This window comes from Callithrix jacchus, chromosome X, assembly GCF_049354715.1.
Source record: "Callithrix jacchus isolate 240 chromosome X, calJac240_pri, whole genome shotgun sequence".
Taxonomy (NCBI): domain Eukaryota; kingdom Metazoa; phylum Chordata; class Mammalia; order Primates; family Cebidae; genus Callithrix; species Callithrix jacchus.
The window spans coordinates 41,157,697-41,181,853 of NC_133524.1; the positions used below are offsets into that span (position 1 = coordinate 41,157,697).

Genomic DNA, 24,157 nt, shown 5'->3' on the forward strand with positions numbered 1-24,157 from the left:
CATAGCGTTCCCATGGTCCAGGCTCCCCTGCAGCAGGGGCCGGCTGCTCCCCAGTCCTGCCTTTGCCAGGGCCCAGGCTTGTGTGCAATGCCGGCTGCCAATTACAGTGCAAGCCCGTTCACTTGCTGGATTGGATTTTTTGGTTTTTGTCATTTGCTATGCGGAAGTTTTCTTTCTGACTAATTTGTTTACCAGGTTTAATTCTTCAATCATGTTTTCATTTTAGGAGATTTCAGGGTAATTATGAACTTTGAATAAATCCATCTGAGGCACCAAAGTGCTCTGAGCACAGCTCTGTCAGGGCCTGCCATTTCCTTGCTACATTGAGACTTGGTGGGAATAGGACCTTTCCTGCCCACCCCCACCTCAGCTCCTGCAATTGGAAACAGCTGGACCTCTAGGCGAGGCCAAGGTCAGGATTTGGGAAAAGCCCTAACTGAAAACCACACTGGGGTTGGGGAGAGATGGAATCAGGCTGGTGTGTGAGTGAGGCTGCAGAACCTTCGAGAGAGTCCGGGGGCACCACTCCACCCACCTTGCCCAGGCTACTCCCCAGGACGTGGAGCAGAGGGGGTGGAGACTGGGGCTGCCTCAGCATTGCCAGCCACGTGTTTGTTGAAGCAGGGTGCAAGGCATTGTCGGGGAAGGAAAAATTCTTCCCTGCACCTAAGGGAGACCTGTGGGGATCGATCTTGTGTGAGGCCCCTAGGAAATGGGACCTCACCTGTGTCATAGCTTGAGCCCTGACACAGATCCCCGGTTGGGGGAGTCGAGCTGAGGGAAAGCAGGAACCGAGAGAGGGACTATGTTATTCTAAATAATTAATAGACATTACTTTATGGATATGAGGACTTGGGAGGCAATGTGTCCACTTTTGGCTTCTTATGGTTTATTGCTTGATTGTGTTCATTTTGGACCCTTGTTACCTTCATTGTAAAATATTAACTTAAGTATTTACACTTGGTAACTTACTTACCGTAACTTACTGGGTGTAACTGTAACTTACTTACCATAGCTTACAGGGCGTAACTGTAACTTACTTACCATAGCTTACAGGGCGTGACTGTAACTTACTTATCTTGACCTATTGGGCGTAACCTACTTACTGGACGTAGCCTGCTTACTGGGCTTAACTTACTTACTGGGCGTAACATGCTTACTGTAACTTAAGTATGTTGATCTGGCATAAACAACTTTAACTTCAGAAAAGTATATAGTGAAACACATTGCAAAAATAAAATTGCTGCATGAGCATAGCGCATGTAGCCCTCCAGACCTCGCCTTTTCTATCTCCTTTTTTTCCGGCGTGTGCTCTCTTTCAGGTTTGGGACCCTCTCGCTGGACGAGATTCCCAGGCTCACATTCAGTTCACAACAGCTGGCGCCCAATGTGGGGCGAGTCAGTTCACAACAGCTGGCGCCCGGAACGTGGGGCCTGGACACGAGGGACAACCGTGATGCCTACAAACTATAGAGGTGAAGCTGCAGAGTAAGTGAGTGAATAACCTTTTCATCTGGAGTAAAACGTGAGGCAAATAGAATCTAAAGAGCATAAATTGGACAGCTTTTGCAACATATGATTAAGTCACATGGTCGTGACATTAAACTTAAAACTGTTGAGGAATTTGTGCACATAGTGCGTGAGCTTTGTCTGTGGGTTGTGGATTCTGAGATTAAACTTAAAACTGAGGGAGCATGGAGCATGCACTGCTCTCGTGTGCTCTTGCGCCACTCGCGTGCTCTTGCGCCACTCACGTGACTGGCTGGTGTGTGTGTGAGGTGCTAGCTCCCGGGACACAGACTGCCGAGTGCGCGCCACTGCGAGGGGCATCCAGGTCCGAGGAGGCTACCCAGGTCGGTGTGAGGTGCGGGCAGGCGGGCCCAGCGCTCACTCGCCCCGCGTCTCCTCCTGTGGCGGCTGCTCCTCGGCACCGCCAGCCCCAGCGCAGCTCCCTGGGCTGGCCAGAGAGAAGTCAGCAGAGACGGCCGCCCCAGCTCGGCAGGAAGTAAGTCAGCGAAGGCGACGGTGGCCCTGGCCCAGCCAGAGAGAAGTCGGCAGTGGCGGCCCTTGGGAATTTGGCGGTGGTGGGACCCGCGGAGCCGCTTTGTGTGCAACCCCACGAGGGAGGGCGGCGCAACCACCTGACAGAGACCCGAGTGCTTGACGCACCTTCCGCCCGCTTGAGGAGGAGAGGCTGGTAGAGGACTGTGAAAGAAAAGTTGTCCCCCAGGATGGACTTCACCACACAGCCCAAGCCTGCCACTGCCCTCTGTGGCATTGTGAGTGCCGACGGGAAGGTTGCTTACCCTCCGGGTGTAAAAGAGATCACGGACAAGATCACCATGGATGAGATGATCAAATGCCTGAAGGTTTTGGGGTTCCTTAACGTTTCTGGACCTTGGTAGGATGATGGGAACTCAAATGGATGTTGATAAGAAAATTGAAAAACTTAATGCTTTGGAACAAACTGTAATTATTCTTGGTGACTAATATTCCTTATAATGACACTAAATGACAGTGGCCTCTTGTTAAGGCCCATTTACAAGGAATTTGGACTCATGACAATTTCCTTCTCCCGGTACTCTTTCGCCTTGTGTTCTCCCTTCAACAATTGCGGCTCAAACTTTTTGAGTTGCATCTAAAAACAAAAGGGAGAACTAAGGGAGACCTGTGGGGATCGCTCCTGTGTGAGGCCCCTAGGAAATGGGCCTCGCCATATGGTGAGCTTGAGCCCTGACACAGATCCCCGGTTGGGGGAGTCAAGCTGAGGGAAAGCAGGAACCGAGAGAGGGACTATGTTATTCTAAATAATTAATAGACATTACTTTATGGATATGAGGACTTGGGAGGCAATGTGTCCACTTTTGGCTTCTTATGGTTTATTGCTTGATTGTGTTCATTTTGGACCCTTGTTACCTTCATTGTAAAATATTAACTTAAGTATTTACACTTGGTAACTTACCGTAACTTACTGGGTGTAACTGTAACTTACTTACCATAGCTTACAGGGCGTAACTGTAACTTACTTACCATAGCTTACAGGGCGTAACTGTAACTTACTTACCATAGCTTACAGGGCGTGACTGTAACTTACTTACCTTGACCTATTGGGCGTAACCTACTTACTGGACGTAGCCTACTTACTGGGCTTAACTTACTTACTGGGCGTAACTTGCTTACTGTAACTTAAGTATGTTGATCTGGCATAAACAACTTTAACTTCAGAAAAGTATATAGTGAAACACGTTGCAAAAATAAAATTGCTGAGGCAGGAGAATTGCCTGAACCCAGGAGGCGGAGGTTGCGGTGAGCCGAGATCGCGCCATTGCACTCCAGCCTGGGTAACAAGAGCGAAACTCCATCTCAAAAAAAAAAAAAAAAAAAAATTGCTGCGTGAGCATAGCGCATGTAGCCCTCCAGACCTCGCCTTTTCTATCTGCTTTTTTTCCGGCGAGCGCTCTCTTCCAGGTTTGGGACCCTCTCGCTGGACGAGATTCCCGGGCTCGCGTTCAGTTCACAACATGCACCCATCTAGATTTTTTTGCTGGGTTATGAATTAAACTGACATGAAACAGATTAGCAGGAGAAAAAACATTTTAATTACGAACATTTGCACAGGAGTCCCATAAAGCTATGAGACCCAAAGGAAGGCCAGATGATGGAAGCTTGTATCATTTCATGAGCTACAGAAAGGAATAGGGGTTCCGGGCTTTTGGAGGGGGTGCTGGAGACAAATTTTGGGCCAGTGAGAAGAAGAAATGTCCGGAGAATAAAGGTTGCCTTGTTAGGCAGATAGAAGTCTCTCAGGACATAAAAGTTGAGCAGCTCTCTTCCTGCTACAGATGCCATTACTAATGAAAATGTCCTTTACAAAATAGGAGTTTTTCAGAGCTACTACTATGTCTGCAGTTTCTCAAAATAACCAGCTTGAAATAATCAATATGCCAAAGAGGTATATTTTGGGGTGGCATTTTCTGGTTTCCTGCAGTCATGTTTTGGGGTGGTGTGTCCTGAGCCCCAACAGTGCAACTGGGAGAGGACCAGGTGTAGACACCAGAGGCTACAACTCTAGTTTCAGTAACATAGCCCCTGAGCTGTGGGACAGAGAGAGTTTCTGAGCCCTGAGGGGTAAAATAGAAATATATCAAGGATGATGATGTGATGATGACAATTTCTGTTCCATCAGTTTGCAGGCTCATCACAAAGGAGCTGAGGCAGGAGGAGACATTCTGTAAACTGTATTATGTGGCGCAGTTGTGAGGTGGTGGTGGTGGTGCTGTGGAACAAGGTAATATCAGGAGAGTCACACTGGCAGGCTAGAGTGAGGTGACACCCAACCACCCAATATAAAGGTAGGAAATGCCACCAGGCCCCCAGATGTCTTGACTCTGTCACCGTTTCTCAACCCAGTGGGTCTGGCTCCTGACTGTGCTGGGATGGTCTCTGTGGGAGTCTGTGAGAGTATAAATTCGGTTCTGGTCTCAGCACCTTATCAGCACCACACAGGACGGCTGTCTGTGTCCAGCATCTTATCAGCACTAACAAATTAGGGTTGCTTAATCTGCATATCCATATCAAACCTACAGCCAGCTGGGTGGGTGTGTGGTGCAGAACCGGCATGTGCACTAATCATAACTAGGATCAATGCACTAGGCTTAGCTAATTTACATGTAGCCAATCACAGCGAAGTTGTGAAGAGCAAAACTGCCAAGAGAACCAATCACATACAGGGAATTCTTTACTGCAAAGTATAAGACGCCTGAGCTCCTAGAGCTTCATGGCACTTGTTCCCAGCACAGAGTATAGGCTGTATGGGAACTCCAGACTTACCATGATGACAATCTGGTAGTAGATCTGATCCACAGTGACAGTGACAGCCTAGGCAGGGGCTGGCGCAAGGGAGGCAGTGTCCATACTGTCTTTATTTGGGTTTTCCCAGAAGCAAGCCTGGGAGAAAGAAACACCAGCAGGGGCATGAGGTGTAAGGCAGGATGGCTAACGAAGGGTGCATGATCAAGCCAGGTGCCCCTGTGGTAACTGCTATGGCTGAACTCTGTCCCCTGTCCCAAATTCATATGTTGAAGTCCTAACCCCCAGGACCTCATGTCATCTCATTTGGGAACAGGGTCTTTAAAGAGGTAATTAAAATGAAGTTGTTAGGTCAGGCCCTAATCCAATCTGACTGGTGTCCTTGTAAGAAGAGATTAGGACACCGACACGCATAGAGGGAAGACCATGTGAAGACACAAGAAGACAGCCATCTACAAGCCAAGGAAAGAGACCTCAGAGGGAATCCACCCTGTGGACACCTTGATCTTAGACTTCCAGCCTCCAGAGCTATAGGAAAATACATTTCTGTTGTGAAAGCCCCCCAGTTGTGTGGTACTTTGTTATGCTGGCCCTCGCAGACTAAGACAGCGAGTATGACTCCTTTCCTTTGAGGGTGACAGTGCAAAACACAGGCTTCCGAGTTATGCCACCTGACGGGTAAGGAGGCTGGAGTGTTTATCCGACCAATTTGTATCGGTCATTCCTTGGGGCTGTTCTCAGGGGCATTAACTCCCATACTTCCAGCCTGCCTCGGGGGCAGGCAAAGTGGTTTGGCAAGTGGTGGAAGTCCCCAGATGAAGAAATGCAGGGGTGGCCACTGGGAAGCTGGGCCTGAATGCACTCAAAAGGTAAGAGCAAGGGGTTTTGTAAGAGGCAATGATGATGATGGCATCTGCTACACAGACCTATGAGACAGTGATGAACTATCTTAGGTACCTGCCCAGAGGCTAAGGTGCTGTGGACTTTTACCTCTAACCCAAAGGAATATGCATGTGTGTGGTGTGTGTATTACTAGGGAGATTTTGTCTAGATAGAATACAGACATTTATATTGGATAATCCTGTGGAACATTGTATAACCCTAGAATAAATGTCATTTACAAAGGTTATCTCTGGTTAGTTTCCATGCCAAAGCTGGTGAATTGAAGGGAACATGTACTGGGGTTCACTGTGGTCTTGGACCCTGGTAACTTTAATGGTTTCCCTAGTGAGGCCTGGAGCAGTTCACTACCTCTTACTAATTTTAGACTCGTGTACTGGGCACAGCTGGGATGAGGGTGCTTTGAGTTAGGGTTCCTGGTTTCAAGCAGCTGAAACCAACAATAGCTGACCCCCATAGGAAAGGGATTTCTGGAAGGCTTTGGTCAAAGACTTGAGGGAAGGTAACAGGACTCACAGCCAAGAACAATCAGGTGGAGGGGTGCATGGGGGGAGGGGACTTTTTAGCAGAGTATCTGTAGGATGCTGTCTGTCACTACTGGACCCTGGAGGTTGCCAGCATGGTGACATTGTTCCTGCTTCTTTATGATGTTCAGTGTTGGTGGGGATGCGGATCTTAGCTGCTGGGAATGGGGGTTTAGGGAGAGGAGCTTGGCCATGAGCTTCTCTAAGCAGGGGTCAGAGCATGTGTTTACCCCATATTACCCAAACTAGGACATGCCTCCCAAATGGGATAGACAGTAATCTTTGGCACGTAGGTGGGGGAAAATTCCAGAAGGGAGCGAACAGTAGGGCGAAGACTTGTTCCTGTGACTCCTGGCTCAGTTGCTCAGTTTCAGGTCAGGCTAATGGAGACAATGGGTAGATCTGAGATTTGGCTGGATGTGAGGTGGGTTCACTTGACCAGGGATCCCTATGGGCCTCAGTTGCCACCAAGAGGCAGAAGCAGGAAGACTGAGGGATGCTGGGTGGTCTTATCTACTACTGCACAACAAACCACTCCAAAATAGTGACTTAAAATCGTAGCAGTCGCTTACATTTCTTACTAATCTGGGCATTGACTGGGAATTCTCACTAGGGGTCTCTAGGGTTGCAAAGTCCTGGTGGCTGGAGCTGGAGTCATCTCACTCACTCGTCTGCCTCCTAGGCTGGGAAGACTCAAACTGCTGGGCGTGGAAACAGATGGGGGCTCGTTGGGCCTCCTCTCTATGTGGTCTTGCCACATGACCTTTCCAAGATGGCGGCTCAGGAAAATGGAGCTTCTTACATATCAGCTCAGGGCTTCCAAGAAAGAGAATCAGACAAAAACTGTATCACCTTTTATGACCTACTCACTTCCAAGTGATACATTGGAAGCAGCATGACTTCCACTGTATTCTGTTTGTTCCACGTGAATCAAGAAGGCCAGCTTTGGGGGAGGGGCAGGGGATTAGACTCCTCCACCCTTTGATGGGAGGACTGCCATAGAATTTGTGGACATGTTTAAAGCCATCACAATAGGCTGGGCAGTGGCTCACACCTGTAAACCTAGCACTTTGGGAGGCCGAAGGAAAAGGATTGCTTGAGCCCAGTAAGTTCGAGACTAGCCTGGGCGACATAGAAAGGCCTCCATCTCTAAAATAAAATAAAATAAAATAAACAGAGAGGGAGAGAAAGAAAATAAAGTAAAACCATCGCAATGGCTAGGAGATGGCAAACAGCCACTTGACTTGACGGTTTGACTGAACCAACACATTTTTCATTCTCAATTTTCTAACTTGGCTGCTTGTTTCCCACGCTGCAGAAAGGCCAGGGCTCAAACTCCCCAGCAGCATATTAGTAACTAAAATGTTTGCACTTAGCAGGCTGGACTCTAGTTAATCCAGCTTCATCATTATGCCAGGAGAGCCCATTCCAACTGAAATTTGACTATTGGTTTTTAATTTTGGTGCCATTTTTCAAGCTGATGGCTCTTCTGGCTGACAGTGAATTACCCAGGGTGCAAATTAAATACAATAGAATTGCTAATCAGGCCATTAGAATACGTGGACAGGAGGAAAGCTACAAGTTGTCAGACCTGAGTGGGTTCTTTCCTTGCTTTCTGGACAGAATTTGTGTGACTTTGAATGGGCTTATGCATAGAACCGGTACAAATATTGGAAACAGATGCCTGCAGGCAGCCAGGGGTTGGAGCAAGTGGCTGTGAAGCCTGCAATTGTACACTGGTTTGGTTGGTTCCCCTTTGCAAGAAACATCTTGTCTTATAAGTACAAATGTCCCTGGGGATTGCTGTCTAATGTTCCATACACTCTTCTCATGCAAGGAAATGTCGAGATTTAATTCTCAATCTCCAGGCCCACAGGAAGGCACCAAATATCTGACATAATGAACAATGTTTTCAGATTTCTAAATTTAGAGGAAGGCAAGAATGCACTAGTGGTTTTTCTCATGTCTAATTCTAAGCAAAGATAGACTGTTGAAGACTTCATGTAGCACATTCAGACACAGTTTCTGTGTGTGTGTGTGTGTGTGTGTGTGTGTGTGTGTGTGTCTTTGACCCCACAAGACTGAGAAGAAATAGATTCAGGAGCCACTTCCTAAGGAGTCAGTGCTTGAGGCCAAGAGGTAGTTCAATACATCAGGAGGCGTTTGACCATCAGAGAAGATAGAATGTGGTCTTCAAGGGCAAAAATGCAAGCCAGGATGCTGTGCAGTAATGCTGTTGGGAGTGGGGGTGAGCTGGGGATCATATTTGCAAGTGAGGGAGGACTCTACTGAATCAATCACAGCAAACACTTACCGAGGCCTGCCAGCCATGTCTGACCACTTGAGGTGCTTGCAGCATTTCATTTTCACAGCAGCCCTCTAAGGTGTGGATTATGATCACTCGCATTTAACGGATGTTAACCTGGAGGTTAGGTAACTTCCTGGGGTGTGTTAGTCAGTTTTGCATTGCTATAAAGGAATACCTGAGGCTGGCTAACTTATAAAGAAAAGAGGTTTATTTGGCTCACGTTTCTGCAGGTTGTACAAAAAGCATGGCACTGGCATCTGCTCCTGTTGAGGACTCAGGAAGCTTCTAATCATGGCAGAGAGCAAAGGGGGAGCTGATGTATCACATGGCAAGAGAGGGAGCAAGAGAGAGACGGGGGGGAGGTGCCAGGCTCTCTTAAACAACCAGATCTTGCGTGAACTCATAGAGTAAGAACTCATTCATTACCTCAAGGACAGCACCAAGCCATTCATGAGGGATCCTTCCCCATGACCCAAACGCCTCCCACCAGGCCCACCTCCAATATCGGAGGTCACATTGTAACATGAGAATTTGGAGGGAACAAAAAACATCCAAGCCATATCACCAGGGTCACCCAATAAGTTCATGGCAGAGCTAGTGTTTATTAGATTGGGTTCAGCTGTCAGAGACAGGAAAAAAAAAATCTGAGTAAGGCATAGACAAGATAGACATCCTTTCTTACAAAAACAAAGATTCAGGGCCAGGTGCGCTGGCTCATGCCTGTAATCCTAGCACTTTGGGAGGCCAAGGTCGGAGGATTACTTGAGGCCAGTGATCTCAACGCAGTGAGATCCTGTCTCTACAAAATTTAAAAAGTAGCCAGGTGTGGTATGTGCCTGTAGTCCCAGCTACTTGGGAGGCTGAGGAGAGAGGATCACTTGAGACCAGGAGTTGGAAGCTTCAGTGAGCTATGATTGTGCCACTGCACTTCAGACAGGGTAACAGAGCGAGACTCTGTCTCTAAAACCCCCCAAACCCACGAAGTTTTGAGGTATACAGTCTAATTCCACTACAACAGCTCCATAACCATCTGCCACCCAAGTTTTTCTTTCTTGTTACTCTACCATCTTCAACACATGATCTCTGCCTTGGGTTGTCAGATAAAATATAGGACAGCCAGTTGAATGTGAATTTCAGATAAATAACGAATAATTTTTTTTAGTATGCGACCCATGCAATATTAAATAATCAAATAATTTCTTTTTCTTTTTTCAGACAAGGTCTCACTCTATAACTCAAGCTGGAGTGCAAGTGGCCCAATCGCAGCTCACCTCAGCCTTGACTTCCTGGGCTTAGGTGATCCTCCCTCCTCAGCCTCCTAAGTAGCTGGGAGTACAGGTGTGCACTACCATGCCCAGCTAATTTTTGTATTTTTTGTAGAGACAGGGTTTTGCCTTCTTGCCCAGGTTGGTCCCAAGCATGAAATCTTAAAATTAAATGAAGTATTAACATTGTAAGATATTTTAAAAAGTAAATACTTTTATTTGCTAAACCTGGCAACCCTATCTCTGCCTCACGGTTCAAGATGGCTGCTTATGCTCCAGCCTTAAGGACCACACTTCAGGCAGCAGGAGGAAAGGGGGTTAAAAAAGGGCCTCCCTTCCTCTAAACAGTCCTCATGGGAGTCATACCCAAATCAATTTCTCAACCCACATTGGCTCCACATGGCTATTGGGGAGGCTGGAAAATACGGTTTCTATTCTGGGCAGCCATGGACTCAGCTAACAACCAGGGCTTCTATATTAAGAAAAGTGGATATCAGGGGTCAACTTAGTTTCTGTCACAGCTTTCGAGTTTTGGGGCTTCATCACCCTGCTTTTCTGCCTTTTCTCTACTTCATGAAATAAAGGGTAGAGAAGACACATTTGTATTTCGCACAGACCTCTTTGGTTCCTTTTGATGATTTCTGTGTGACTCTTCTCTGACTCCTCCGCGCATTTGCTGCTAACAGCCTGCCCATGTGAAATGCTTCAGAGCCCTGCCCTTGGGCTCATGGAGCCATGTTGTCTACACCTGAAAATTTGGATGGCCCTTACAGTGACTTAACTGTGCAGGAGCATGAAAGCCCAGCTCCCTGGGCCGGGGTCAGGATGAACACATAAGTGTAATTTACACTCCAGAGCTCATCTGCAGTATCAGGCTGAGGCTGGGACTCCCCTGAGTGTGTGCCCTGGCTTGGCTTCTTCTCTTCCCTGTCCTGTTTTCTTGACTGGCTTACTGGTCTGTTCTGGAAGCACTTCCTTCGTAAATCAGGTGCGCACAAATCCTGGTTTCAGTGTCTTAGCAGCCTCAGATTAGGATTTACCCTGGAAAATATAAATAGGAAGTGGGCCAGCACTTTCGAAGACAAAGCTCTTCTGTCATTGCATGCCCCTCTGTGATGAAGAGGCTAAAGTGACTGGTAAAGCCCTTGAGTTTGAATCAGGTCACACCCAGCCTTATGGGGCAAATCTTGAGCTGTGACAACTTGTACTTAGTTGGACATTTAATACTTATTTCAATCTTCCTCCAAGCTGTATGTTTTCTAAGGGAATGTGCATTAGTCAGGATTCGGTCAGGAAAACAGATGGCATTTGGAATTTCAAATAGAGAGGGATTTAACACTGAAGGTTAGGTACTTGCAAACCAGTTGGGAGAGCTGGAAAAGCAAAAGTCTGTCAGATTTTCTCCAAACTTCCAGAGCATCAGAAAGTACAGTGAAGAAAGAGCACGCCGGCCTGAGGGACCAAGGTAGCTGATTCTGGGGGAAATGCCTGGAAGTAGCTGTGAAATTTCTGCTTCCTGTGCCCCTTGCGTCTGTCTGCTGTTGCAGGAGAAGCAAAAATAATTGTGGCTTCTGCCTCTCCAGCCTTCCAGGTCTTGTGTCAGTAGAGTCAATCCTCATTATTTGTGGGTTCCATATTTGCAAATTCACCTGCTCACTAACATTGATTTGTAACCCCAAAATCAATACTCACAGTCCATTCACAGTCACTCTTGGAAAGAGCTGCAAAAAACTTGAGTTCACCTAAAGCCCATGTTCCCGGTTGAGGTGAATAAGGCACCTCTCTGCCTGCTAATTTGAGCTCTCGTACTATAAACAAGTGTTATTTTGGTGGCCTGGCTAGTGCCATGTTTTTCACATTTTTGTGCTTTTTATTGGTGATTTTACTGTTTAAAATGGCCCCCAAGTGGAGTGCTGCTGTGCTGTCTAGCATTCCTAAACACAAGAATGCAATGATGTGCCTTATGGAGGAAACTTGTGTTAAAAAAGCTTTGTTCTGGCCAGGTGTGGTGACTTGTGCCTGCAATCCCAGCACTTTGGGAGACCGAAGCAGGTGGATCACTTGAGTCAGGAGTTCAAGACAAGCCTGGCCAACATGGTGAAACCCTGTCTCTACTAGAAATATAAACATTAGCCGGGTGTGGTGGCAGGCACCTGTAGTCTCAGCTACTCAGGAGACTGAGGCACGAGAATCCCTTGAACCTCGGAGGTGAAAGTTGCAGGGAGCCAAGATTGCACCACTGCACTCCAGCCTGGGTGACAGAGCAAGACTCTGTCTCAAAAAAAAAAAAGAAGAGAAAGCTTTGTTCAAGATGAGTTATAGGGCTGTTGGCTATGAGTTCAATGTAAATGTACCAACTATATATATTTAATAAGATGTCTTTAAATAGAAACACACAAAAGACAAGGTTACATATGGACTGGTTCACAAAAATATTCGACCAGAGGCTTGCAGGAACCTAACTGCATATCTCCCCTAGGAGCAATTGTTCAGCATTTGTTAATTCAGTGGTTTGAGAATTGAATAGATCATAACTAGTGTGAATAATGAGACTCAACGATACTTCTCATTGATAGAATCTAACTGGTAACCCATTTGGCAAGGAATGCTGGAAAATGTAGTTTCAAGCTTCCAGATACTGTGATAGAAGACCGTAGAAGAAAAAAATGGTGCTAAGTTTTTGACAGACAATCCAGGACAGTATGTTAAGCCATGTAATGCTTTAAAAACTTTTTAAATGGTTGCTTTAGGGTTTACAATATACATATTTAATTAATCAATATCTACCTTCAAATAATATACTATTTCATATATAGTATAAAAAAGAGTGTACTTCCAATTCTTTCCCCCATCCCACACTACCTTTACATATTCTATAAAAACACAATGCATTGCTGCTGTGCTGGCTTTAGACAGTCATCTTTTAGAGCAATTTAAACATTTTAAAATTAATTTTTATTTACCTTTATTTGTTTCATTTCCAGCCCTTTTTGTTTATTTGTGTAGATCCAAGTATCTGTATCATATCATATTCCTCCTACCTATAACATTTCTTATACAGCAGTTCTGCCAGCAATAAATTCTCTGTTTTTGTTTGAGGAAGTATTTCTCTTTTACTTTTAAAATATATTTTTGATGGATGTAGAATTTGAGGTTGATGTATCCTTTTGTTGTTGCTTAACATTTTGAAGATGTTATTTTATTGTCTTCTGACTTGTATGGTTTCTGATGAGAAGTATGCCATGGTTCTTATCTTTGTTCTACTTATGCAATATGCCTTTTTTTCTCTGAGTGCCTTTATAATTGTTCTTTTTGTTGGTTTTCAGTAGTTTAAATGATATACATACCTAGATTTTTGTTTATTTGTTGGGTTTTGCTTTTGGTTTTTGTTTTACCTTGCTTGGTCTTTTCTGAGCTTCATGGATATATAATTTGGTGCCTGCCATTTATTTTTGGAAAACTTTCAGCCATTATTCCCTCAAATATTTCTCCTGTCTTGTTTGCTCTTCTCCTTCTGGGATTTCAGTTACGTGTACTTTAGACTGTTCAATAATTTTCCACAGATCTTTGATGTTCTGTTACGTCTTTTCTCCTATTACTTTTTTCTTTTTGTGTTTCAGTTTGAATAATTTCCACCGACTTATCTTCAAATTTGCTGATTCTTTCCTCAGCTGTATCAGTCTCTTGATGAGCCCATCCAAGGAACAGCAGTGTTTTTCATTTCTTGCATTTCCATTTGATTATTCCAGTTCCTGATTTCTTGCAGATCCTCATGCTATGCACATATAACCAAATCAAGGCACCAGTATTTACTATAGAATTCAAGAGGAAAAGCTCAGTCTCTGTGGGAATGGTTTATAAACAGTGGTAAGTAGTGTAAAATGACAGATCAAACATAACATGTTACCCCCAATTACAGTGTGGTAGGTTCTTAAAAACAGCCCCCAATGAACCACGTCTCCCAGTGTTCACATCCTTTGCAATGTTTCTTTGCAGCTCTTTCCATCATGAGGTGGAGTTACATCTCCAGCCTTTGAATCTGCTGTTCTGATCAACAGAATATGGCTGAAGTGACATATGTGTTTGTGTCTGGGTGAGGATGTGAGACATTTAAGTCCAGGGCTTAGGAGTTCTGGTAGCTTCCCCTTTTGCCATGGTGGTGGGGATTTCCAGCCACCATGTGAAGAAGCTCAGATTAACCTTCTGGAGACAGAAGCCACTTAGGAGGAGAGCCAAATTCCCAGTTACATTAGTGAACCTGGCCAACCCCATGAAAAGAGAGAGGGCCAACCATCTCAATGAGCCCCAGCCATGCAAACCACCCCAAATGAGCCATCAGACATGTGAGTGTGTCAATTTTGCGTTTTCCAGCTCCAGTCAAGGTACTGCAGCCCCAAATCCTGAACCATAGAACTGTGGGATGTAAAAAGGTAGTTGTTTTAGGCTACTAAGTTTTGGGGTGATTAGGAAGCAATAGCTAACAGCAGAGACTTGCAGCTGCTCCACAATATCCCTTCTCCCCCTTTTCCTCTTTAAAAGGAAGGCTAAGCTTTCTAGCTGGTTAAATGGCCACCTAAAATAAAAATTACATTTCTCAACTTTCCTTGCCACTAGATATAGCCATGTGACTAAGTTCCGATCAGTGAGATGCAAGTAAGAATGGGTATATGCAACTTTCAGGGTAGTTTTTACTTTTGACTTTTACCTTACCAATATATCAGACTGGAAAGACAAGAATACCATGACCATCTTTACTTCCTACCCTACCCAAATGAGATATGAATTGCTTTGGGGTCTGTTAGGAAAAAAGAGCAACAGCAACCCAAACACTGTAGTGTAGGCAGGCCATGAGGATTAAAAGGTCAGTGGAGAAAAAAAGGAGCTAAAAATGATATGGTGAGCCACCAACTGAAAAGACTATCTCTAACCGACTAGCAGTTTCTAACATTTTGAGTACCTTGAAAAATAAGTTTTGGTGAATTTTCTCATCGAAAATGAATTTAAATCAAGACATTAGGCCTTTTGACTTTGGGCATGGAATGTTCTCAGGTTAATAACACAAGACTGGTACTTGCACCTTAATTACCCACAGCCAGTTTCTGGCTGTGATCTTGCTGTAATAGAACTTACGAAAATCTCCTTCCTATATCCTGGACCCAGATAAATAGTCCCTCCAGGTGTGGTAGAAAGTTGAGAAGTTTGATTAGAACACTGCATGGGAAACAAAGACTAGCATAGATGCCTTCCTAGGACTCCTCTTTTGTTAGCATTAGGCCTTGTGTATTCTTCATCTCTCTTGATTCTGTCACCTTCTCTGTCTCTCCATGGCCACTTTCCTGTGTTCAGCCTTCACAGTTTCTCTCTGGGGCTCCCTGTCCTCATGTTTTTATCTTGAATCCATTTTTTATTCTGTACCTAAAGTAATTTATCTAGAGAGTATATAAGATTCATGACCTACCTGTGCTTACAATCCCAGCAAGTCTCCCCAATCCTTCCATAGGAAGAAGCAAGCCACACTCGGGCTCTGTGTGATCTAGCACCACCTTCTTTCCTTCCCTTATCCTTCCATTCCTCCTCTTTCACTTGCTGGATGACATGTCCAGTCACTCTGGATGACTTGAAACCCCTTCTTCTAAGACAATTTTTTCTTGCCTTTTAAGATGCAGATCATGACCAGGTGTGGTGGCTCAAGTCTGTAAACCCAGCACTTTGGGAGGCCGAGATGGGCAGATCGCCTGAGGTCAGGAATTTCAGACCAGCCTGGCCAACATGGTGAAACCCCATCTCTGCTAAAAGTACAAAAATTAGCTGACATGGTGGCGGGTGCCTGTAATCCTAGCTACTCGGGAGGACGAGGCAGGAGAATCACCTGAACCAGGGAGATGGAGGTTGCAGTGAGCCAGGACTGCACCACTGCACTCTAGCCTGGGCAACAGAGAGACTCTGTCTCAAAAAAAAAAACAAAAAGAAAGAAAGAAAAGAAAAGAAGAAAAGACTCAGCTCAGGTGTTCAGCCACCTGAGGGCCCTGTGTTTCAAGCATGCCTCTCATCATTGCATTTGCCAGGCTTTTTTTCTGATGATCAGTCTCCCCCCGAAGGCTGTAAAAGTGCTTAATGTGAGTGCACCAGCCACTGCCAGTGCCCCAGATCCTTTCAGCACGCACTATTTCTGTGCCCAGCAGCACAGGGCAGGATGAAAGTACCAGCTGCCTTCTGAGAGCAGCTCTCAACCAATGACTGAGGATTTGGTGTTTATCTACCTCAGCTCCCTTGCCCTTGAGTAGATAATGTTGAGGCATGTGCTCTTAGCCATTACACAGAGTTCACCTGTAGAAATGAGCTCCAGCTGCCCACAGTGGTAGCCAGCAAAGCCCGCCATTTATTGTCTGACTTCCTTCCTTGTCTCACTTCCCTACTTCTCTTCTGGTGTTTCTCATATCTCCCAAATAAGCCACAAGCCAGCACTCATCCTCTTATCACAGGATCTGTTCTGGGGAAATCCAAACCATGGAGGTACCTGTCTTACTGTCTTTGCATCTTTCCATAGCACTGAGTTTAATCCTGGTACATAGTAAGTCCTTGATGATAGTTTGTTGTCTGGCTGACTGTGTCTGTCTTTCTGAGTGATAACTGAATTAATTAATGGTTAGGATGACAATTTTTCTGGTATTATCCCTTATCCCTCTTGTGGTAGACACAGAGTTGTGTCACCAAATCTGCCTTCAGTAAAGTTCTTGTTCACTTCGGGAGGCTGAGGCAGGTGGATCACTTGAGGTCAGGGGTTTGAGAGCAGCCTGGTCAACATGGTGAAAACCCATCTCTACTAAAAAGAAAATACAAAAATTAACCAGACATGGTGGTGCATGCCTGTAATCCCAGCTACTCGGGAGGCTGAGGCAGGAGAATTGCTTGAACCCGAGAGGCAGAGGTTGCAGTGAGCCTAGTCCATGCCACTGCACTCCAGCCTGGGCAACAGAACGAGACTCCAAGAAAGTTCTTGTTGTCTATTCATGGGGTGTGCAGAAAGCAAACAGCTTCCAGCTGTCAGTTCTTCTGATCTGCCTCAGCTGCAGAGAGCCAGCTCACTCCAGACCACAGCCTCCCGTGGGCAGCCCACACCTGGTGACTACTTTAGCAGAAAGCATAAAAGGGTTTAATAGTCTGGGCATTTCTGCCGATGATCCCTGCTCCAGAGCTCTACATTGGATTGGCTGAAGCTATGTGGGTCTGCGTTACAGTTCAGCTTCTCAGTCAGCCCTGTCTTGCCTTCTCCCATTTCTTTTTTTCTTCCAGAACTTGATCTCTAATAAACATCCTGCACCTCAAAAGTCATCCCATCATCTGCTTCTGGAGAGTCTAACTTGCAACATCTTCCATGGTGTATTAATCGAGATTTTCCAGAGAAGCAGAACCAATAGGAAATACATTTAGGGAGATTTATTTATCATGGGAATTGGCTCACACAATTATGGAAGCTGAGAAGTTCCACGATCTGCCATCCACAAGCTGGAGACCCAGAAACACTGATGTTATAAGTCCTGGTCTGAGTCCAATGACCCAGGAGCCAGGAGTGCTGATGTTCAAGGGGCAGGAGAAGAGGGATGTCCCAGCTCAAGGACAGAGAGAGGTAATTTGCTCTTCCTCCTCCTTTTTATTCTATTCAGACTCTCAATGGATTGGATTTGAGTGTTCTTGTATTGCTATAAAGAAATACCTGAGACTGGGTAATTTATAAGGAAAAGAGGTTTAATTGGCTCACGGTTCTGCAGGCTGTTCAGGAAGCATGATGCTGCCATCTGCTTGGCTTCTGGGGAGGCCTCAGGAAAGTTCCAATCATGCTGGAAGGCAAAAAGGGAGCAGGCATGTCACATGGCTGGAGCAGGAGCAAGAGAGGGGAGAGGAGTGCCACACACTTTTGAATGACCAGATTTTATGAGAACTCACTCACTGTCAGAAGGACAGTACCAAGGGGATGGTGCTAAACCATTCATGAGAAATCCTTCCTCATGATCCAATTACCTCCCACTAGGCCCCACCTCCAACATTGTAGATTACACTTCAATATGAGATTTGAACGGGAACACTCATCCAAACTCTATCACCCACCCACATTGGTGAGGGTGATTTTTACTCAGCCTGCTGATTCAAATGCTAATCTCTTCCAGAAACTCACAGACACACCCAGAAATAATATCTTATTAGCTATCTGAATATCCCCTTATTCTGATAAAGCTGACATGTAAAATTAATCATCACACATAGATCCCATGCTTTAGTTATCCTGATTCTGTAATTCACTGTCACCTCCACAGACTTTGTGCTTTTCTGACTCCGCTCCATTGTTTATCCTGCTGTCCACTCCTCTCTGCCATGTAATAATATCTGACTAAGGCTTCATAGTCTAAGTATTTCTCCATATTACATCAGATTTACTCCTGAACAATAGTCCTGCAAGGTAGGTGTTCTTATTCCCGTTTTTCAGCTATGGAGACTGAAATTTAGAGGAATATAGGGATTTTCCCAAGGTCCCCAGCTTCTAAGTGGAAACTGGATTCCTGGCAAGTACAGGAATGCCCGCAGATAACTTTTTTCCCTCTGGGTGGGCCTTGGAGATATGGACCAACAACAATACTGTCTGCTACAGAAACTATCTGCGGTATTTGCTTAGCAGGTGGGAGGTAAATCACCTGTCTAATTCCTTTGGATTCACACACTGAAATCTGTCTGTTGAATTTTCCTGGGATCTGTAATGGCTCCTTGTCCCTTCAGCTGAATTAATATGTGATTTGCTCTAGAGTCATCTTTGGGGGTGAAACAGTTGTAGGGGAAGGCAGAGAGGTCCAGGACTGAGGGCTTGGGGGAGTTGCTAGTGGAGGCCTCCCAGTGCTTGTGGATAATGGTGGGCACTGAATGGGAGGAGGGGAATCTGTCATGACTTTGAGCTGTGGGCACACCAGCAATCTCTCCTTTTGCTCTCAGAGCTGCCTGGAAGTTGGTGTCTAAATACACCAGCCAGAGGGAGTGGGGGGATTCCTATCTGGAATTTGACAATTCCTCCCTCAGTTGACACAGAGGAAGGTCCCTGTGGAAGTCAGCTGGTAATCTTCTGCCCCAGTGCTCCAAACCTGAGACAGATGAATCAGTGGCCTAGGGTGGGGAAGCATCCAAACAAGCATTCCATCTCAGTCTCGCAGGGGGTAGCCTCAGCCTGACTTGGGGGTGAGGGGGCTCTGGAGTTTGAGTTATAGCTCAGAGGGGTCCCACGCATAGGCAAGGGAGCTGGGCTTTCATATCCCTCCATCTACCAGCCATTGGCTAAGGACTGCTCTGTCCTGGGGAAGAGTAAATTTCCAGACATTTTCAAGTCAATTTCCAGAAATTTTTCAGCTCTCCTCAATAAAGTTGCTCCAGTAGCCATGGGCAGGCCTCCAGATAAGTTACAGGTTTTGGAAACAAAAGCACTCTGAAGCCAGGGGATAGTCAAAAACAGTACAGAAGTAGCCAGGGGAATCCAGGTGCAACACAGACAACAAGAAATTACGCTGACCTCTGGCTCCTTTCAGTGTGTGATCAATGCACCCTTTCTCTCTTTGTTTTTGCTGTGAGCTCCATAGGAGCAGAGATGGTATAACTCTGTAGCCCCAGCAGTCAGTAGAAGGCCTGGTATTCATGCCCAAATAACTGTTGCCAAATGGGTAGAAGATGGAATGTTTTGTCCAAGAATGCACGGGACCAAGACTGAAACAGGGCTCTCTGGGAACAAGGCAGAGATGGGGGACTGGGGCCTTACTTGGCTCTGGAGTAATGGTTTTGAGCCTGGGGCTGTTCTACAGTTTCTCCATTATCTGCTAGCCTCTCCCTTTCTTTGAATGAGTGATGCCTTCTGGGGATGTTAAATATTTGTAGCTGTTAACTTTTTGTGTATGGATAGAGTAGAGGGTTAAGAAACAAAGGTGCCTCACCTCCCCCAGGAAAGTCCAGGTGGTTTGTTGTGTAAGATGTCTGATTCAGAGGGAAGTGGACTTTTAGGTTAGGCGAGCAGTCTCCAGGATAGAGCTGATTTAACCCTGAAAACAGCTGGAGGAGGACTCTAGAGGGTGCGTTTATCCCTGCTGTGGCCCTGGTTGGCTCACACCTGTAATCCCAACACTTAGGGAGGCAGAAGTTGGAGGCTGGCTTGAACCTAGCCTGGGCAACATAGTGGGACCGCCTCCACAAAAAGAAAAAAAAAAAAAAGAAACAAGAACGCTCTGGGGACTGACTCATGTTAATTAAAATCACAAGCTTGGTATTAAAAACTCAGGAAGTCGTTATTAATTTACAGCAAGAAATTCAGTCATCTATTCATTTATTTGTCCCATAAATATTTGTTGAGTGCTGACCTAAGCCAAGTTAGTCAGGCATAACCCTAAAGTTCTTTCTAGAAGGTAATATAGCCTCCTGTATGAGGCAGAAGACAAAAACCACAACAGTTGTTTTAACAGAATTTAATACAGAGAATGCTTAGCAAACTAAGTATAAGGAATTATTGACTAGTGATTAAAGAACTCAAAAAGCAAAACAGAGAACTCTATTATTGTATCATGAAGGTAGCAATTTCTGGAAGCATCTGCCACATCTGGGAGATAAAGGGGGGAAAGTTGGAATTATTAAAACCTAGAAGCTTGGAGGAGTGATCACATGGGGCTGAAACTCAGAAGCCTGCAGAAGAAGCACTTGCTGGCTACTGCTGGTGTTTCTGAGCTCAGAGGAGGGGCCCTACAGAGGTGGGATCCAGACCTCTAAGGAGGATGAGCTGGCCAGCTAGCATCTCTGGGGTGGGAGATGATGAGGCTGGTTCTGTGGGCATTGCAAGCTGGATTCAGCTGCTGCTACAGGAAGGAACTGCTGCTGCCACAGTGAAGAAGCATGGTGTGAGGGATGCCACTCACAGAATCAGGAAGCTAAGGGAAGAAGCCAGAGAAGCCCAAAGGAAAAAAAAAAAAAAAAAAAAAAACTCCCCTCTTCCTTCTCTAGCCTTAAGTCTCTCTCTCTCTCTCTCTAGCACCTCCTACAGGCAGAGCCCAAGAGGGAGCAGCTGGCAAAGCAGAAATGTGGTTTGCAAAATCCCAGCCCTAGCATCATAAAGGTAGGTGGGTTTGGAGCTAAGAGATAATCTCTTAATAATTGATGGGGCGCAGTGGCTCATGCCTATAATCCCAGCCATTTGGGAGGCCAAGGTGGGTGGATCACTTGAGGTCAGGAGTTCGAAACCAGCCTGGCCAACATGGTAAAACCCCATCTCTATTAATAATACAAAAATTAGCCGGTCATGGTGGTGTGGGCCTGAAATCCCACCTACTGGAGAGGCTGAGGCACGGGAATCACCTGAACCCAGGAGGCAGAGGTTGCAGTGATGAGATCACATCACAGCACTCCAGCCTGGGAGACAGTGAAACTGCATCAAAAAAAAAAAAAAAAAAAAGAAAGAAAGAAAGAAAAAGAAAAAGAAAAAAATCTCTTAATAACTCATATATCTCCAAAGAGAGTGAAGATTAGCTCACTGCCTCCAGAAACCTCACCACCAGCTCACACAAAAGCAAATATCTGACCAAACTCTACCACATTTATTAAGCAAGCATTTGTTAGCAATCTGCCACAAACACAATTGATGCAACCTTTTCTCTAGGCTTGAGGAAGTCCCAGCTATCAGCCTACCGTTGCATGAAAGGTCACTCAAGGTGGATGCAACATTCCAGAAGCATCAGGGAACCAGAAATCCTCTAAAACTAAAGGTCAAATCAAGCCTCAGGTGCCATCTCTAAGGTGCAGGGCACAGACCTTGCTAGATTCTGATAATCTCTTTATCTAAAGGTGGAGAGTAGTATTTCCAGTATATTCGAGTAAACTCATAGATCCTGAATACCTCTAATTTCACGAACAAGAGTCTATTTCTAACATTCATCATGCTAATTAACAAGCCACCAATTTCATCAATGAATATCCGTTTTTGACTTTCACTTTGCTAATTAGCAAAGCCTCAGGTATTGATGGAGCCTTTGTGATCTTGCATTTGGATGTGGTCTTTCTGATACAAAGCCAGCTGATTAGCTGGAGAGGGGATTTTTGGTGAAGGCAAATGACTGACTGCCCCTGGAATTGGAGTTTTAACTGACACAGACATAATATCACATTGTTCAGGTGGAATTACTTCAAAAATCAAGTGCAGAGACCGGGCAAGTTGGCTCACACCTGTAATCCCAGCACTTTGAAAGGTCGAGGTGGGTGGATCACCTGAGGTCAGGAGTTTGAGACCAGCCTGGCCAACATGGCAAAACCCTATCTCTACTAAAAATACAAAAATTAGTTGGGCGTGGTGGTGCATGCCAGTAATCCCAGCTACTCGGAAGGGTGAGGCAAGAGAATCGCTTGAATTTGGGAGGCGGAGGTTGCAGTGAGCTGAGATCACACCACTGCGTTCCAGCCTGGGCAACAGAGCGAGACTCTGTCTCAAAAAAAAAAAAAAAAAAAAAAAAGAACTGCAGAGATTGTAACAAGTACTGTTTATACCAGGTGACACTGTGATTCAGTGACCGACAAGACACGGTATTTGCTCTCAAGTGGCTCACAGGCTGGAAGACAAACAATAAACAGATGACTGCAATATGTGTGGAATGTACTTATAAGGGTGAGCCAGTTAGTGTTGAGTACTTTTCTGAAAACATCAGGAGGACCAAGTTCTGCCAGTCAGTTGTCAGCAAACCTTCCCTGTAGGCTGAGTTGCCAGTTAAAATACAGGCTGTCCAGTTCAATTTGCATTTCAGATAAACAATGAAGCCTCCTTTTTTTTTTTTTTTTTTTTTTTTTTTAGGTAAGTGCTGTATTTTAGTTGCTAAATCTGGCAACTCTATTTCTAGGCAAAGCTAGAAGGAAAGCCAAACAGTGCAGAAGTCAGCTCAGTGAGTGTGAGATTAGTCAAGGCAGTAGAATGAGACAGTTTTAGGTTCAATGCCTGAGGTATCTATTTCCATCTGCCTCCCTGGACAAGCCTAAGTGTTTTAGTGGTCAGGAGGTTGGCTTCCCTGAGCAGTGCTGGCCAAGCCACACATGGTCTCTTTGAGCTCCCCTTTTATAAATGGCATGCACATTCTTCTTAAGCAGACCCTTCTGCAAGCACATTCTTTCTTATGCAGATGCTGTGATGGTTAATTTTACGTGTTAACATGAAGGGTGTTTGGGGATAAAATTAACATTGAAATTGATAAACAGATTATCATTGAAATTGATGAACAGATCCATGATGTGGGTGGGCTTCGTCCAATCAGTTGAAGGCCAGAAAGGAGCAAAAAGACCAGCCTCCTTGAGCAAGAGGAATTCTCCAGAATACCCTGCCTTCAGACTTCATCTGCAGCTTCAGCTCTCCTGGGTCTCCACCTACCAGCCCACACTGCAGATTTTGGACTTGCTGGCCTCCATAACCATATGATCCAATTCCTTCTAATAAATCTCTCTCTCTCTTGCTCTATGTATGTGTGTATATGTGTACATATATGTGTGTGTGTGTGCATGCGTGTGTATATATATGTGTATGTGTATATATATATGCATTTATACAAGTATACACACACACACACGTGTGTGTGTGTGTGTGTGTGTACATCCTTTTGGTTCTATTTATCTGGAGAACCCTAATACAGACACCCAAATAGCTGATTAGGTGTAAGCTTCCATAATGACAATGCAGTCTTGCTCTCTTCTTCTAAACAGGTTCCCTGAATGGGATTCGTTTGCTCATAGTCTTCATTTTTTTCTCCATTAATTGATGATCTCATTTTTCTCTTTACCCTCAGAGAGATTAAGAAACTTGCCAAAGGCTAGCCGGCTGAGATTTTATCTCACCTCTACCTTCAAGGCTTGTGCCATTTCTGCTGTTTAGTGTCTGTATCCTGGAAATTGTGTTCCTCGATACAGAGAGGTAGTTGTTGGGTAAAGTAAAAGATGCTGGGCTTGGAGTCAGAAGACTTTGGCCTTGTTCAGAAATGGAAACATCCCGGGGGTGTAAACAGTCTGGAGAGGGCTTTGATGCTTAGGAGCTATGCATGTGTGTTCAGCAACTCCTGCAGGTTGACCTGACAGAACATCTTGATAAATTTGAACTCTGGACATGCAGAATGAGCCAAGGCTAGGTCCCATTAGTGATGTCACAGCCCCAGGCAGCACAACAATTAAAGGAGCAGCTTTTTGTGTCAAAGGCAGGAGATCCTGCTGGTGGGAACTCAGGGAAGGTGTGGGTTCCACTCAACCTCTGCAAAACCAGCCCTATTATTCTACCCTTGTCTCCAGGCAATGCCTACACTCATCTGGAAACTTCA

The 24,157-nt window shown here is 45.3% G+C and overlaps 1 long non-coding RNA gene across 2 annotated transcripts; it reads left to right on the top strand.

Moving 5' to 3' along the window:
- The first annotated feature begins 1,197 nt into the window (after positions 1 to 1,197).
- On the top strand, positions 1,198 to 23,300 carry LOC108589940 (uncharacterized). 2 transcript variants are annotated; one of them, XR_004738660.3, is made up of 4 exons: positions 1,198 to 1,492; positions 17,100 to 17,433; positions 20,851 to 20,934; positions 23,079 to 23,300. It is a non-coding gene; the product is annotated as an uncharacterized LOC108589940 (long non-coding RNA). The 2 variants fall into 2 exon arrangements; XR_004738659.3 differs by lacking the exon at positions 1,198 to 1,492 and adding an exon at positions 13,378 to 13,673.
- Positions 23,301 to 24,157: the final 857 nt, after the last annotated feature.